Source organism: Tachysurus fulvidraco, chromosome 6, assembly GCF_022655615.1.
Source record: "Tachysurus fulvidraco isolate hzauxx_2018 chromosome 6, HZAU_PFXX_2.0, whole genome shotgun sequence".
Lineage (NCBI taxonomy): Eukaryota > Metazoa > Chordata > Actinopteri > Siluriformes > Bagridae > Tachysurus > Tachysurus fulvidraco.
This window is the reverse complement of record NC_062523.1, coordinates 16342864-16358925: the sequence shown is the minus strand read 5'-3', so window position 1 is coordinate 16358925 and position 16062 is coordinate 16342864. Positions and strand designations below refer to the sequence as shown.

General features: G+C 36.9%; 2 long non-coding RNA genes across 2 annotated transcripts; one reads left to right on the top strand and one right to left on the bottom strand.

The window, feature by feature from the left end:
- Positions 1-147: 147 nt before the first annotated feature.
- LOC113654141 lies at positions 148-1630 on the bottom strand. Its single transcript, XR_003443303.2, has 4 exons — positions 1279-1630; positions 901-951; positions 563-624; positions 148-464 (listed from the first exon to the last, which is right to left on the bottom strand). It is a non-coding gene; the product is annotated as an uncharacterized LOC113654141 (long non-coding RNA).
- Positions 1631-12905: 11275 nt separating this feature from the next.
- Positions 12906-14250, top strand: LOC113654538. Its single transcript, XR_003443414.2, has 3 exons — positions 12906-13128; positions 13235-13270; positions 13557-14250. It is a non-coding gene; the product is annotated as an uncharacterized LOC113654538 (long non-coding RNA).
- Positions 14251-16062: the final 1812 nt, after the last annotated feature.

Here is a 16062-nt window from a genome sequence, read left to right as displayed (position 1 = left end):
AATAATTTCTATTGTTTGAGTGTAAATTATGTAATGCTTGTTCTACACAATTTTAAACTTAATTGACAATGTATCTGGGATGCATACAATTTAGTCATCCCCCCATAATTGTGTATTTGTAAAGTAAAAAGAAAGCCATAGACCAGATCCAGTATTTCAATTTATTAACATTAATGTTTAAATAAATAAATAAAATAAATTTACCCAAAATAATCCATTAACTTGTCACAATAGAGTGGTAGTTTTTCCAATAAAATGTATTTAGTTTTTAACATGCCTCATTTAGCTTTACTTGCATGTGTGCTGTTTTATACCACCGACTTAATTGTGGTGGTAAAGGGAATTTATCTGCATACATCATTGCATTCTGCTTAAAATCCAAGCTGTTCTGTTTCAAAATATAGAAATTTAGCTGAGTCATATAACACGAAAAGGTCAGAGATGTATTTAATTCCAGGCTTTACCTGTAAAAAAAAACAAAACATGCAAAAACAGCGGTTAACATTTAATTGGGATTTTTAGTTACTTAAAAGTAGAGAATGGGAGTGAAAGTCAGTCATACTTTTTCCTTTCCATGACAGAAGATTCTGTATTAGAATGGTTATCTTCAGTCTTTTGACAAACCTTACAAAACAGAAAAATGAATACAAATCCATTAAAAGTCAGGTTCTCAAAAATGCTGCACTCTCTGCTAAAAAAAAATTTATGTGCTCAGGTAATACATGCAAAGTTTCACTGGTTATAACCTCAGTACTTTGGGGGGTCATCCTTGCACATATAAATAGCATTGCTTCATCTCTTAACTGATATCAGTCTGTTTGTATTATTTTTAGATATGATCTAATCAATCATGAATATTCCACTGACATTAGGTTAGATGATAACGAATTAATTATATACCTCAGAAAGGACTAGACACTGCTCTCTTTGGTCATCTGAGCATCAATTCACCTGCAGAAAACAACAAAATGACTAAAGGCTTCCCAAACAGCGTACCATAGGAATAGATTACATATGTGCTCAGGTAATACATGCCACTAGGTTCACTGGTTATAACCTCAGCAGAAAATAGTCATCACAGCACACAATAGAGAGCGATTAGAACAAAGAGCTAGGCTTCTATAGTATGGAGGACATTTTACTAGTCAGTGTGACACGTGCTCAGGTAATACGTGCTATAACGTTTCACAGGTTATAACCTCAGTATAGAGAAGTCAGCGTTGCACGTGTTTGTCAGTATGCATGATTCTGAGTCAAGTAAATGTTGTTTATACACACCTGATGTCTTTCTGCTCGCTTTCACTAGCGTTATTGTTAGCACGGTCATATCTTCGAGGCAGCACGTGCACCATCCTGCACCTCGAAGGAAAAGGAAATAGAACGATTACGTCATCTAGTGTTCATGGTTGCCAGATCTTCGCTCGTAACAATTTAAGATATATATATATAACTTATAATATATTTATTGATAATATATGATGAAGATAATATAATTTAATATAATTTATATTATATTATATAATATATATTTATAATATTATAATTATGCCAATTTAATTGAAATTGATGATGATGATAATGATGATGATGGTATTAAAGATATAATATTATAGACGACACGCTATTTCACACTTTAAAAATGTAATTCCGTAATTCAGCGTAATTCAGAGGGGTATAAAAAGCTTAAAATGTAGTTCTATAGATATTTTAGATTAGAGCGCCCTCGTGTGGAACAAGCTATAACGTCCAATACAAAATAACAAACAGCAATGCCTCAAGCCAACTTTTACATGATAACTGCACTTTTGATAGTTCGGATGCTCGTAGATGGATGTTTATTCCATTCTATTTGACATTCTATAAGACATTTGAAAATCCTTGAAACCTCTGACTTTCCTGTGGTTTATAAGTGTTCTGTATGTAGTTAGTCACAGCACCCTGCTGGAAAAGCTATGTTTAGACAGACTGGATCATAAACATGTGTAGAAGATGGTGTACCAAACTAGATTAAGTGATCTGGCTTCTGTCAGCTTTCAGGAGTGGTTTGTCTGGTATCCAATAAGTTGTTAATATGAATCATTCATTACTTAGTATCCTAAAAGTCATTAAACATATATATATATTTTTAATTTAAAAGTGTCATGTGTCATGTCATGAGTAACAAAAAAAAAACATAAGTAAACAGTTAGTTTGTTCATAAAACTGACATGGATGTATGATTTGATAATATTAATGATGTATAATACAGGAAACAAGGCACAAGATTCGAATTCACCCAAGACACATGTTTACACACTTATTAAAATTCAAGGATATTATGTGAAGCTGATAAATCATAGCGAAAAATGACAGACAATCTTGGTCAAACCTGAGGCAGAAAGTATTTGTAAATACACTCATCATGCACTTTATTTATCATGCAAGTATCAGTCAAGAGCTTCAATGAATGTTCACATCAAACAACAGAATGAAGTGAGATCTCTGTGACTTTAATCGTGGCATGGTTCTTTTTACCAAAATTCTGAAAAGATTTTGCACCTGAGGCTATCATGAGCAAAATCTCATAGAAACTGGACACTTGAAGACTAGAAAAATAAAATCACCTGGATTTGACCGCATGTACCCACGATACCTCAGATTTCAGTTTTTGGCTGACAGGAGAAGAACCAGATGTGGTCCTCTGTAGTTGTAGCTCATCCACCTCAAGGTTTTATGTTTTGTACAGACTGAGATGCTTTTCTGCTCACCACTGTTGTAAAGAGTTATTATAGGCTTTCTTAGACCATTCACCTTTGATCTCTGTCATCAACAAGGTGATTCCCACAGGATGTTGCTGTTGTTTGCAAAAGTACCCGTAAACATGTTACTGTTGTGTGTCATTTCACACACAATGCTTAGGATATCAGGATATCAGGATATCAGTGATGCCTAGGAAAGGAATATCTGAAATATTCAAAACAGCCTTTCTAGTACCAACAGAGATTTGTACCACACATGTATTGGTATAAATTTTTGTCACCTATCATTCTAATATTCAGTGTGAATGTTAGCTGAAACTCTTACATTCTATCTGTATATTTTTTCATTGCTCTGCTACAACATGATTGACTGCATGAATGTGCAGTTTTACACACGTTCCTAATAAAGTGGATGGTGTGTGTTCAACTCTACAGGACAAACATAATAACATGTCAGTGAAGTAATTAATAATGGTTAGGGTTAAGCTTATATTTTTAAGTGGGTTTAATTTTAAAACAATTCTCAAGAGGAGGTATACAGCTTCCAGGCCTAGGGTAGCATGCTGCTCTGTGGAAACCTGGGCACACACAATAATCCCTTTGCTGAACTAACCTAAGAAACACAACTGGTAGTCATTGAAATATACATAATATGCCATTTTTAGTGAAACAGAAGCACCTTCACTAACAACCTTTTAAAGTTTGGATCATATAGATAGGTAGTTGGGTCAAATGTATTGGTTGGACAAGTGAATATGACAGCTCTTCTCATATTCAGTAGGTGGCACTCTTCTACCAGGCACAAAAACAGAAACCTTAAAATTAGGAAAATATTTCTTAAATACAATTTACACTGGTTTCCAGTAAGCTGTGCTGCAGCACCGTTGCACTGTCAGTTTCCATGCAGCACAAAATGTAATCCAGTTTAACGTTGGAAATTATGCGTTGGGGTTTCTAAGCTAAGACAAATGATAAATGTTGTCAGTTTTTGTCTAATTAGTAGGTAGTCCACATTAAGCTATTCGCAACCAATTTCATTTTCCCTCAGGATATAAGAATGTTAAATAGGCCCTGTGGTTTTAGAAAAAAGTAATCTATAGGAATTTGGCTTTTCTTATTATGGTATAACTCATTACTCCTAGCAACCTATTACTATCAGTTTTTAGTCAATTAGCTCAACAACAATGTTGTACACATCTAAATTCACATCTGAATTTTAAATTCAGATTTTAGTTCCATGGCTTTAAACATTTTGGCAACTAAATAACCATTCTTCTTCTTCTTCTTCTTCTTCTTCTTCTTCTTCTTCTTCTTCTTCTTCTTCTTCTTCTAAATTGTAAGTTACTGTATTGTCACTATGGATTAACACAAAATTATAGAAAGATTGCTTTTAAAATGGGATAGATGTCTCATGTGAAATTGTAGCATGTGTAAGACATGTATTCCAAAACATACTTGTGTTCATAATTGTAAAATCAGGTGAAACGTTTAAGAGCTATTCACTCATATTGTGACACATATGTCTAAAAAAAGCAGCTTTAACATAGCTCCAATTTTTATTTTTATTTGTATATATATTTCGATGCTGAATTCTAAAACTGCTATATATCGCCACTCAAGCACCAGTATGTAGTTAATGTGGCAGTAGTTTGTGTAGTTTAATGTAATTCAGTCATAATTGATTTTGCTTTGTGAGGCACTAGCGCTGTGTTTACTGAATTATTATGTCTCATTTATTTCATGGCTCCACAGTGTTAGTGTTATATAGCCTAAGGATGTAACACTAAAAGCAATCAAATCTTTGAATTACAAACATCTTAACATATTAAGACTACTGATCCAATTATCAGCTGCCATGTGAGTCAGCACTGTATTGGCAGGGACAAGCAGTGGTTCAATTAGAAAGAAGATGCTTAAAATGCTTCAATTCTTTGAAAATGATCAGGATCTCAATTGGCATTAATTTGCATTTCCCCAGAGATGTGTTTTGTATGCAAATAAGAAACTTAAGGAGGCATGGTGGGTCATATGTACTCAGGGCAATTAAATAACGAACAGGAGATTAGGCACATAACTTCTTTGTACTGTCTGCACACCAATTCTGACTTTACAGTTTAAATCTATATCTAGAGCTGAACTTTTATTGTATTAACCTTCTAAACATTACTGAAATAACAAAATAACAAACATATTTTTGAGAGCATTCATTTCCTCGCATGCATCTGCACTTTGCATTCTGAGAAATCTCTCTCTCTCTCTCCCCCCCTCTCTCTCTCTATATATATATATATCACTTTATTTCACACACATTTTAAATATTAAAGATTTTTTTTGTGTATAGATGGACCATTTTATAATGATGTCTGGTGATATTTATGACATTCATTTTCATTTTACAGTATTTAATTGGGGTATGAATATTTTAATGAATTTCCTCTACACATAAGGCTTCAGTGACGTTAAGAAAATGTAATTTTAATCTCCAAGGTAGCCTTTTGGTAAAAACCCTTTGCATTTTAAAACAATTTTGATTTATTTTAATCACAGTTTTAATTAAACAGTATTTCACTTGAGACCATTATGGTGACTAACAAGATTAGTCAAATATGTGTTATTTCTTTTATAATAAAGCAGCAGTAGAGTTTTTATGATCCTTTAAGTTTTCAAGTATTTTATAGCGGTTATTATGGAAATTACCTGAACATCAGGTGTTGAGACTGGCAAATGGTCAGGATGCTTTTATTTAGTCTGTGTTATTTGTATTTTTTCATGTAAATACACTGTATTTACTAAAGAAGACAGAAGCTATGAGGTTGGGCTCCCTGTGGTATTGCTTTAGGCTCATGACTGCATATGATCACATTTCATTGTTTTCCCTATGGTGTCTGTGGAAATGAAGAATGAGTGATTTGTCTCAGTGAAGTAACACCAGTTGCATGAATGTTTAACTTTCCAGGCTATGCTGAATTATTATTGGTTTAATTACTGAAAGCATTTTATAGATTTAAATGCTCTGACATGTGTTTCCAGTGTCTTGATGCTTTTTAGCCAAATAACATGCTTTACTCAGCTGCTGTGTGTAGTTCTCAGTGTTGCTTAAGCTTTATGCATTTCTCTTGTCTTCATACTGTTTACAGATCCTCTTTTCTGAAGGATTGGATCACCTTCCACAACTGGGTTTGCTATACCTCATATTGTTTTAATTCCTCAATGGTTGAGTCATATAGACCAATCAGGGTAGGCTAGGGCCACAGTGCCTTTTTTGGGAATGTCATGTGAGAAAGCCGGTGCCGTTTTTGCCTCAAAATAAAGTCAGAGCTGTCTGGAAGTTGTGGAATGTGGAGCAGGCTCAGGGCCAGTGCTGTGTTTGGAGAGAACTGGGCCGATTAGCAAAGTTCTCAGGGCCACACTAGCAGACAGGAGGGCAGGTACTGCTGAGCTCTTTTTGTCTCTCCTCCCAGAAGCTCTCTTCACTCCCTCACATCTGCTTCCTTCTTCATCACACTCCTGCTAGTCTCTACCCCTACATAGAAACCAGTCATTTCTGATATGCAATAAAAACCTTTGCGGTTTATCTGCTTGAATGTCTGTGTAGGAGTAAAAACGCATGGTTTATCTAAACAGAGTTCACAGATGTGTCACATATGGGTGTTACACTTTATTGAACAATTTCATATTAACCATTATAGTGTAGGGAGTATTCTGTTCTTTGCTGGTTGATGTAGCCGTGTGTTTCTCATATCCTTTGGCAAAATATCCTAATTGATAGCTTGGTAGAAACAACAAGAATAGGCTCTTGTTGTGCATCCCCCACAGCAATATTTATTATTGGGCAGTAAAGCTGCTTTCCTACCCTCCAATTCTTGCTACATCATAGCATAGATCTCTCTATTTATTGCCTTACAAGCCTTTCTGCAAATAAAAAGTCACCCATGCAAAACCAGGCACTCTCTCTTGTAAGCCAATGACCATATGGGCTACAATGCTTAATTTCTTTTGTTAAGGTTCTTCCCATTGCTGGTGGTGCTAAATTTGATGAATGGGCCTTAAAGGTGTTCCAAAACCCCCTAAGGATGACCTAGCATTTAACAGAGCTTACATGTTTGTTTATAAGTTTTGAATACTTTGAAAAGTGTTGAATGAGTGACTCTGAAACATACTGACCCTTGATTTAGAAGAAAAGCATTCAAGGGGAGTGCCACATAGTTCAGTAAACATCATGAAATGGGATAAGTAATCTGTGTGCATGCCTAGCATACATTATGCCACTTTCAACTGATTCAATTCCTATTGATCTTTTGATTTTGAAGACTTTTAGATCAGAGTACAAAATAATGTGTGGTCAAGCTAATGTTTTCGAATGCATGATTTCTTTGAATATAGTTTAGCTCAGTTTTAAAGAAATTTCCAGTGAAAGTTGTGTATTTCTGGTTATTTGACATGTTGCAGAAGCAGGTTTTTGGCACAAGGTAAGGACTGGATTGTGTAGCGCCTTTGATGTAATTCTCTGTCCCATCAATTCCCCATATGTGAATGCGTGTGAGGAAGGCATAAACAAAGTAAATATGTTCAGATTCATGTTACAGCTGCACAAACTAAAAGATCAAACACTGGATTAATAGCAAGCTGGCATTTGGATGGTAGACCAACAGCTGGGGGTATATGTTTGCCAGACCGGATGGGTGTATGTGAATGTAGAATTGTGCATTTTATATTGCATTCAAGTTATTTAACTGCACTGAGTCTCTTTTTTAAGAAGCCTATAAAGGTAGGAATACATTGTAAGGGCTAGTTGTGTTTGTCTCTACCACATGTGGAAGTCCTATGTGTTGGCATGATTAGTGTTTAATGATCTTGTGTGCATTGTGAGATCTTAAGCATATCCTCGTCTTGATTTGTTAAGTATGCCTATATGAGACAGCAAAAGAGAGCAATACAGAGAATGAAAGGGAGAGAGAGTGAAAGTACACATGTGGGTACCATATATGAGCACTGGCCTGTCCCACATTGGGCTGTATCACAGTGTGTAGTTGCGTGACAGGGGCTCTAGATCATGGGAGGGGCTCTAGAGCATGGTAAGGAATGATGTTTTCTCTTAATAAAATCCCTTGTTTTTCATTGAATAGTGAAAGGACAGGAAGCAGGCTCAATTCCAGCCTGATTACCCTGACCTCTTGGATAGGGCTCAGCTTGCCATAATGATGGCTCTGTTGGCTGCAGCTCACTTTGTACAGTGCTTGGTTTACCCTCATTCTTTCCAAGAACCTCTGCAGCAATTTTATTATCATATAATTCACCCTGATCCAAATCTTAAAGCATATTGGACATTGAAAATGATGTAAAATGATCATAAGGTGTATTTAATCCAGTCTGTCTAAACTTTAAACTGTCTAAATCTTTATTGCAAGGTATTCATTTGCCTTACCCATTCCTTTTAATTACAGAAGTTAGTAGTGTTGTAGTCCTCTGCCGTGTCGTGCAAGGTAAGTAAGGACTGGATTCCATGTTTGGAATGAGTGAAGATTATGAATGCTCCTCTGAAAAGTGTGATGCTGCAAACACCATGTAGACAAAAGATTGTGAACACCTGGCCATCAAGCTCATATGTGCTTTCAAACATCCCTTTCCATATTTAGTTCCCCTTTCTGGTTATAACAACCTTCATTCTTCTGGAAAGGCTTTTCACTAGACCTCAGAACATTGCTATGAGAAATTGCCCTTACAGTCATATGAGAATTAGTGAGGTCAGGAATTGCTGTTGGCTGAGGACGTCTGGGGTGCAGTGAGGATTCTGGTTCAGCACAAAGGTGTTTATTGAGGTTGAGGTTAGGGCTCTGTGCAGGACACCTGAGCTCTTCCACACCAACCATGGCACACTATGTCTTAATAGAGTAGTTTGTGCTCTGATGCATTATCATGCTGGAAAATGTTTGGACTAGACATTATATTTGGTGAAGGCCCACATGTGTGCGTGAGGATTAGGTGTTTTTTAAGTACCTTTGTTTTTTAGTTTTATGTAAATTGTTCCGTTTCTTGTGACTTTTGACAGCAATGCTAATTGTACAGGATGAATTACATACTTCCTGGTCAAAAATACTTACCTGGATTTAACTAAGCAAAAATGTGAGAGCCTTCAGTTGGATAATTTCTTTAGTGATTAATATGTTTCAGCTAGCATCAAGTTTTTTAACCCTAACTGATGCTGTTTTAGAAGTGTCAAATTATTGTGCTGCATAAAACAAAGGAAACAACAAAGGAGATTGCTGAAATCACTTTCAAGTTGAGAACACATTATTAAAACATGAAAGGGCAAAAGTGAACCATTATTTTGGGTGAAAATGTGGTCGGAAAAAATCTTGCATGGTTTTATTTATTTTTTAATCAAAGTGTAAAAAGAAGCAGTAGAACTTATGCCTATGTTTAATAGTGAAACTAAGAGCATTTCTACATGCACAATGCAAAAAGAATTCAAGGGATTGAGACTAAACAGTCATGTAGCCTTCGAAAACCCACTTATCAGTGAGGTTATCGAAAAAAGGCTTCAATTTGCCAGAGTGCATAAAGACTGGATCAATGGATTTTGTTCCCTTGATAATGGCAGGATTCACTAGGCTCAAATTGTGAAAAAGTAGTTCAGGGAGCATGAACATCATTTTCACATATGGAATGGAATGGCCACCACAGAATCCAGATTTTAAACCTATTGATTAGGGATGTGCTGGAGAAGACTTTGTGCTTATTGAAATGATGCCATAGCTAATGCATGCCATAATGAAAGCAGGAAACTGTCATCTCTCAATTTATACAGAGATTGCTTATCTCGTTCAAATAATCATAATTACTATAGGCATTCGTTGTCATCCCTATAACTTCTTAGACATGTCCAGAAATCTTATCATGTCCAAGTAATAATCAAATGTACCTTGTGAGATAGAAGGTCTACCGAAGAAAATGTCGGGTAAGTAAATGTTCAAGGTAGGTAGACCTAATAATAGCTTGCAAATGCTGTGTATATGTTTGTTTATCTTACCCCTCCAAGTCATGTCTGGCATTACATTGTGAAACAACACGCTACAGATGGCTAACAAATCAAAAAAACAACAGAATGTCCTTAAGTAGAGTTTTGGGCTACTACAGGCTTCCAGAACAGCTTAAGTGCACCTTGGCACAAGCCTCTGCAGCTGTACTGGAGTGATGAAAATCATTCTTCTAAAAGATAATACCTAAGTTATTTTTTTCTGATTTTGATGATGCTGTCTAATGATCTAACATCTAAGATCATTTTCTCCTAACATCCTAAATCTCCTGTTTCTTAATTGTTCAGTAAGGTGTAGCTCTGGTGATTGCAAAGACCATAAGATATGATTTACATCATTTTCATCATTATATCATTATGCCAGCGCCCATGCCCTATGTATGGGGGTGTTGTCATCCTGAAATGTTTCAATATATGATAAAAGTGATTAGTCAGAATAACTTTGTACTGATACAGAGATTCTCCCCTCTATAGGGACATGTGGGCACAAGCCATACCACCAAAACCCACAATTTGGATCCTGGCATTTTTAATCATATATAAATGAATAGCCATGTATAATTTGATTAGTATGCAGGGAATCTTAGGACTTGTACCTTTTATGTTATTTTCTGTAGGATATTCATGAGAAGATGCTGAGCAACTGAGCTAACATTTTTTTTTAGTGCTCCTTTTTCTGCGCAATATTAACTAAAAGACATGAGATGGAAACTCAATTAGTGTATCCTCTTTGTCAGGGCATGAGAGCTCCTCTTCAAATAAAACATATTTTCAGACATTGTAAAAGCAAAATGAGAACAAATATGTTCCTCTTCTCTACCTGCTGAGGGCTATGCTTTGTATTGTACCTCTGGAATAGTCTGTTCTACTTCTGTTTATTACTCATCTACTTTCTCCTGTCCACCATATGAGGATCACAAACAAACACACAGAAATGATAGTGAATCAGAGACTCACTATAAAAAATATATTGCTGGAAGGTTTACTGTAAAATTTTATTTGTGAATCTTTATTGTTTTTGTATTGAAAATATGTATTGCTTTTACAATTGTGGTTTAATGATTCTTTGGAATTAACTGACAAAAAGACAATGCTAAGAAAACAAAATGTTGGTAAAGACCTTTTTTATCTTTCTAATCATTTGTAAGTTTTTGAATAAAGCAATCCTCAATAGTTGCTGGTATTTAAATAAAACATTCTGCAAGGGTTCTTTGGCCTCAACAGTAGCTGCTACTACAATGTGCAAACACAAAAAGAATTGCAAGACAGAAAGAAGAAGGAATTTTTGATAAGCCTAGAACACAGAGGAAGGCACGAGGCAGAATGCCAGCTATGCAGAGCATTCACAACAATGTGTAGTGTCACTGGCAGGCCCACACAAAAGCACCGTTCTCTCAGCTGTCAAAGCCACCATTGTGGCATCAGGCGAACAGAACCAACCCGCCACAGCCCATTATCACTTGTACATTCCACTCATACTGCCCCCTGACGCAAAAGGCAGCACGTTTCCTTCCATTCAAGTTTTGTCCATCTTCCACTCCCCTCTTTCTGATGCCTGTTCGGTGTTCTTACCCCCAGCTGGTGCAGAGAAGCTATGCAGAAGATACCAGAAAGAGTGTGGTATGTCACATGCAGTGATTGGCCCTCAGCACCTGATGAGGACACTGAGCTCTTACAGTGATTCGACACTTGATGTGTCATGAAGGAATGACACCTCCCGGGGCTCGGTGTCAGTCAAGCATGGGAAGAACCAGTCGACATGAGAACACCACCCAAAAAGCCGCACCACAGCAAAGATTGTAATCTCTTTGAGGGAAAAGTGGGATAACAAGGGCTTTATCTCACTTATGCTGTTTCTGCCACAAAGTAGCGCTGTGTAGCCCCAGCTGAGATCAGCTCCTTAACAGGATAAGTTGGCTCTGGGACCTGAGGGGAAGTAATACAAATTGGCAGCTAATTCCATTGTCTTGCCACTGCCTGACTATTGTCCTGCCATTCATTTAAGGTCTTTGACAGCGGCAGGTTTGTTCTGTCTGAGGCTCAGCAGGCTTGCTTGTTTAGGACTTGGCCTGCCTGTGGATAGGCTCACATGGGCTGGCCTAGACCTGCTGGGCTTGGGCAGGGTCTAGATCAGCTCTCCAACTGGGGATGACTTAGGCTGAGCGAAAGGAGCCTTGGCCCTGCTCCTTTACACACTCGCTGCACCTACCCAAGACCTACTTCCTCTAGACTGATTGACAGGTGTTTCAGTGGGCTGCCATCAGAGAGACATTTTACATATGTGAAGTGCCTCCCCTCATCATGTATTCCCTCCTCTGCTAATCAGTGTGATGCATGGTGCAAGTGGCTAACACTATAGATGTCAGAGTGTGACTTCCTAATTTTTTAAAAATATTTTGTTTGCTTAAATGAAGTAAAGTGAAATTTTATGAAAACAAAACGTGGTCTGTTTCTCTGCCTGAGTAAGGATAAATAATTAAAATGTATATAATATACGATTTATTAGTTTAGTATTTCACACAGTACAGGTGGCAGCCCCAGGCTTGTGTTACGATAGCAGTTCAGACCCTGTGCCACCTGCCTAAACTCAATCTGAATGGTCATTGGTCAGTACAACAAGGATGGCCTCACATACTATGTCCAGTTCTGGACAGTTGGGATAGGTAGGGGTTAAATCTCTAGCATGGCTTGGAATGTGGAGCAGGTGGCAGTAGTAAATTCCTATCTATATTAGTATAAACCAAAGTACTATTATAGGTATATGGACATAATTCCATTTATTAGGGACTCATCTGGTGGATAGGGTTTGATGTATTCAGAGGTTTTAGACTCAAAATTATGCCTTTCTATAAGATAAGTATATTACTACATCCCCTATAGGATAGTCACATAAATGTGTCTGATATGCTATTTGGGGTGAATGTGTTAAATATCATGATGTACAATATAATATGGCTATACTTCCCTTATATTTGCATACAAGGATATGTATATGATATCATTCAATCAATTTATTCATGCAATAAACAAGTTTTATAGTTGAAGATGGAAAAGAACACTGAATTATTTAGGGCAGGTCTCACTGATTAGTGTAATTGGGAACGTGACAAGATTTTGATGGATCACTTCCTGTATGAAGACTTTGGTCTGTTCTAACTTAATTAGTTGACAATGGCCATGTTTGAAGGGAGAGGAGTTTCAGTAGTGCTATTGAATGAAATCCTTTGCAGTTTGTATGTTTAGGCTGATTCACTACAGGGGTCTGTCAGTAAACGGCAGGTCAATGGCAATGTAAGAAACAGGCCTCAGAGAATTAGTAGAGATAGTCAGAGCTAAGGATGCATAGGAAGACAGGTCTGCATTCCTCATAAGACTTTCTCTCACTCTTGAGTCTGTGACAGGTAAACAATGATTAAACGATAATGAATGATTGAAGATGTGTTACCATTTGTCATTACAGGTCCTCTTTGAAAGGATAAACCCAAAGTTAATTCAGGTAATGTAGAAGGAGGAGCAATTTTTTCCACATAGACTGAGCTAACTGTGATTATTTTTGGTTTATTGCTAACATGGTGAAATATAAGGAGTGATGACTCCCATTGCTGTGAAACAGCCTAACAACAGGTGCAGAAACTTGGAGGATAAAGCCTTTAATAGATGTCTGAGGAGATTATAAATCTCATTAGGGCCAGTTATCTCACAGAATTTGCCTTAAGGCTGTCATAATACTGCAAGGCCTTTAACCTGGGCAGCATTAATTTGTTTTACCTTATTGTTCACAGGGGGAATTCAGACCAGTAATGAATGATCCATGTGCATGCTTTGGCAGAGCTTTGCTGTGTTTGGAGTGTACTCATATTGGCTGTGCTAAGGAGGTGTGAAGTTTAGGCATGAGTGAGGAGACTGAATCAGGTGTGCAACATTCCTCTAACTGTGGCATGCCTCAAATCTGCTCAGCCACAGCCCCAATGCAAATATCTGTCTAGCACTAACAGATTTTAGGGATGCACCTTCAGTTAGCACTCTATATTCCAACAGGATTTAAAATCTACTGCTGCAAAATATTGACTTGGATAAAATATAGCAGTGGACTATTGACTGCAAAAATAACATTTAATTCCTACAAGGCCAGCCCTATAGCCCATCAAATGTGAGGGAACAGTCTCAATTTTTCATGCTTCTTGGCCACTGGACTAATTGGTGGTTTTAGGTGGACTTCAAATACAGCTACAGCTGTTGACTTTGCTGTGGTGAAAAACAAACGGCCGTGTAGTTGAGGACCCAGCTCACACAGAACACACTAATTTCATTGTGAGCTCAGGAAGCCTGTGGCAGAGCTGGGATTGAAATGTGCAACATGCCAAACAGATGTACGGTCTCGCACCGAGGCCCACACGGATCGTTGCCAAGCTCCTGAGCCACAGAAACAGGTGGAGGGTGCCTACTAATCTCTTATTAAAATGGAGAAGTATTCTAGCTATGCTTACACTGGGTTGTGTTATTCTAGCCTTTGGCTTAGCATTGCCTCTCATTACCTTATTTTTGTGCAACACTCACTGACTCTATTAAGCCTGTTTCCTTTTTAGGGAAAAAACACCAAACAAATGTCAAATTAGTGCCTCATTGGTGATGAACTGACACTTAATATTTGAATATTTGAAAAAATTGTGCAAATTTTTCTTAATAACAATCATATAGACAAGAAAATAATTATTTTTACTGAGGATAATACATTTCATTAGATAGGAAATAATGCTGCTTTTGTCATGAACTATGCTGTGCATTGTGCAGTATGCAATAAGTCATGGGTTTCTGGGAGCATTAAATGGCACAAGACATATAAACTAGAATGAGAACATGGGCTTGTCAGTGCTACTGGTGTGTGTGAGAGGAATGCCTGCTTGCTCCCACCTGCTCCTGCTGTAGTCTGTCCATTAACAGGCCAGACTTTGTTTAGACACGACTAGTGGAAGCTGAAGCTAAGGCCTTCTAATGAATCTTTTCCTCTCATCAGACGACCACGGGGCCCAGCGATTAGCACCACTAATGAAAATATTTGGCATGCTCAGACAATATTCAGACCTCTCTCTCACACTCAGAAGGCATATGTGAGTGTGAAAAGAGATTGCAAAAAATTTTTGAACTTTTTTTTTTAAAAACTTGAGTTATATGCAAAATAAATGAGAAATAAGGATCAGAACAAATGAATGGTACATTTGCTTGAAGTGGGTCTTGTTGTTTCTTTTAATGATTCATTTATTGAAATTTATTTCCTTCTGGTGATGAAAAACAATGTGTCAGTGGGTGAAGTAACCACTGTAAATATTCATCTCTCACAAAATCTTTAGGATAATGGGCACTGAATTTGGTTAATTAGTGAGTAAATTAGCATCATATAACATAATGTTTAGTAAATTAATTTTTAAAACTCTGGAGTCAGAGCTGTAAATATATTTAAGGTGCAATTAGTACAACATAATGGCCTTTTGATTTTTAATATTAAAATTAAAAAACTGCAAAATTCAGAACAAAATTATAGAAGAGGCACTACCACATATTTGCAGGCTCTAAGAAATTCTTTAAACAATAATTTAATTATCTTACACTTTGTCTCGAACCATTTGGAAAACACTGACTGCACTGAGGCAACCCTCAATCCTACAATAATAAATATTTGATAACATAATTAGGTTTTACTGCTTAACATAAAATAGGGGAAGCTGAAGTGTCAGTGGGGAAGTGCTCTGCTCGGCAGATATGCTGATGGGATATTCTTGAATCCTAAGATTATAAACACTCATCAGTGTTAACCTAAACATGTATTTTAAGTCATGATTCTAATTGATTAGTTGGTCTGTCATATGTAAACTTTTCTTTCTATAAACCACCTGCTATTATCATTACTGTAACTCTACTGGGATATTTTAAACAATTGATGTTGCAAAATCAGTCTGTTGAGACATCTACTATGAAAATACAAACTGGAGAAATGTAGAAAAGCATGTAGAGAGTAACCAGAAATTACTGAAGACAAATGCAAGCTCCAGTCACATGGCATGCTCAGTTTAACACAATTTACAAGAGTGTTTGGATGAAAAAATAGGCTATGCCTGTTTTATTCTCTAGTGCCTTGCATGAGGAAAGCAAATTAGTCCAAATTAGTCCTCCAAATTAGAAGAGAAATTGGCCTGTGGATATTAGGGAGCCGATCAAGCTATAGGTTGTGGCTGACTTTATGACTGCCATATGGCCTTGTACATTCCTGAAAATAGAGGTGTGCCAAAGGGG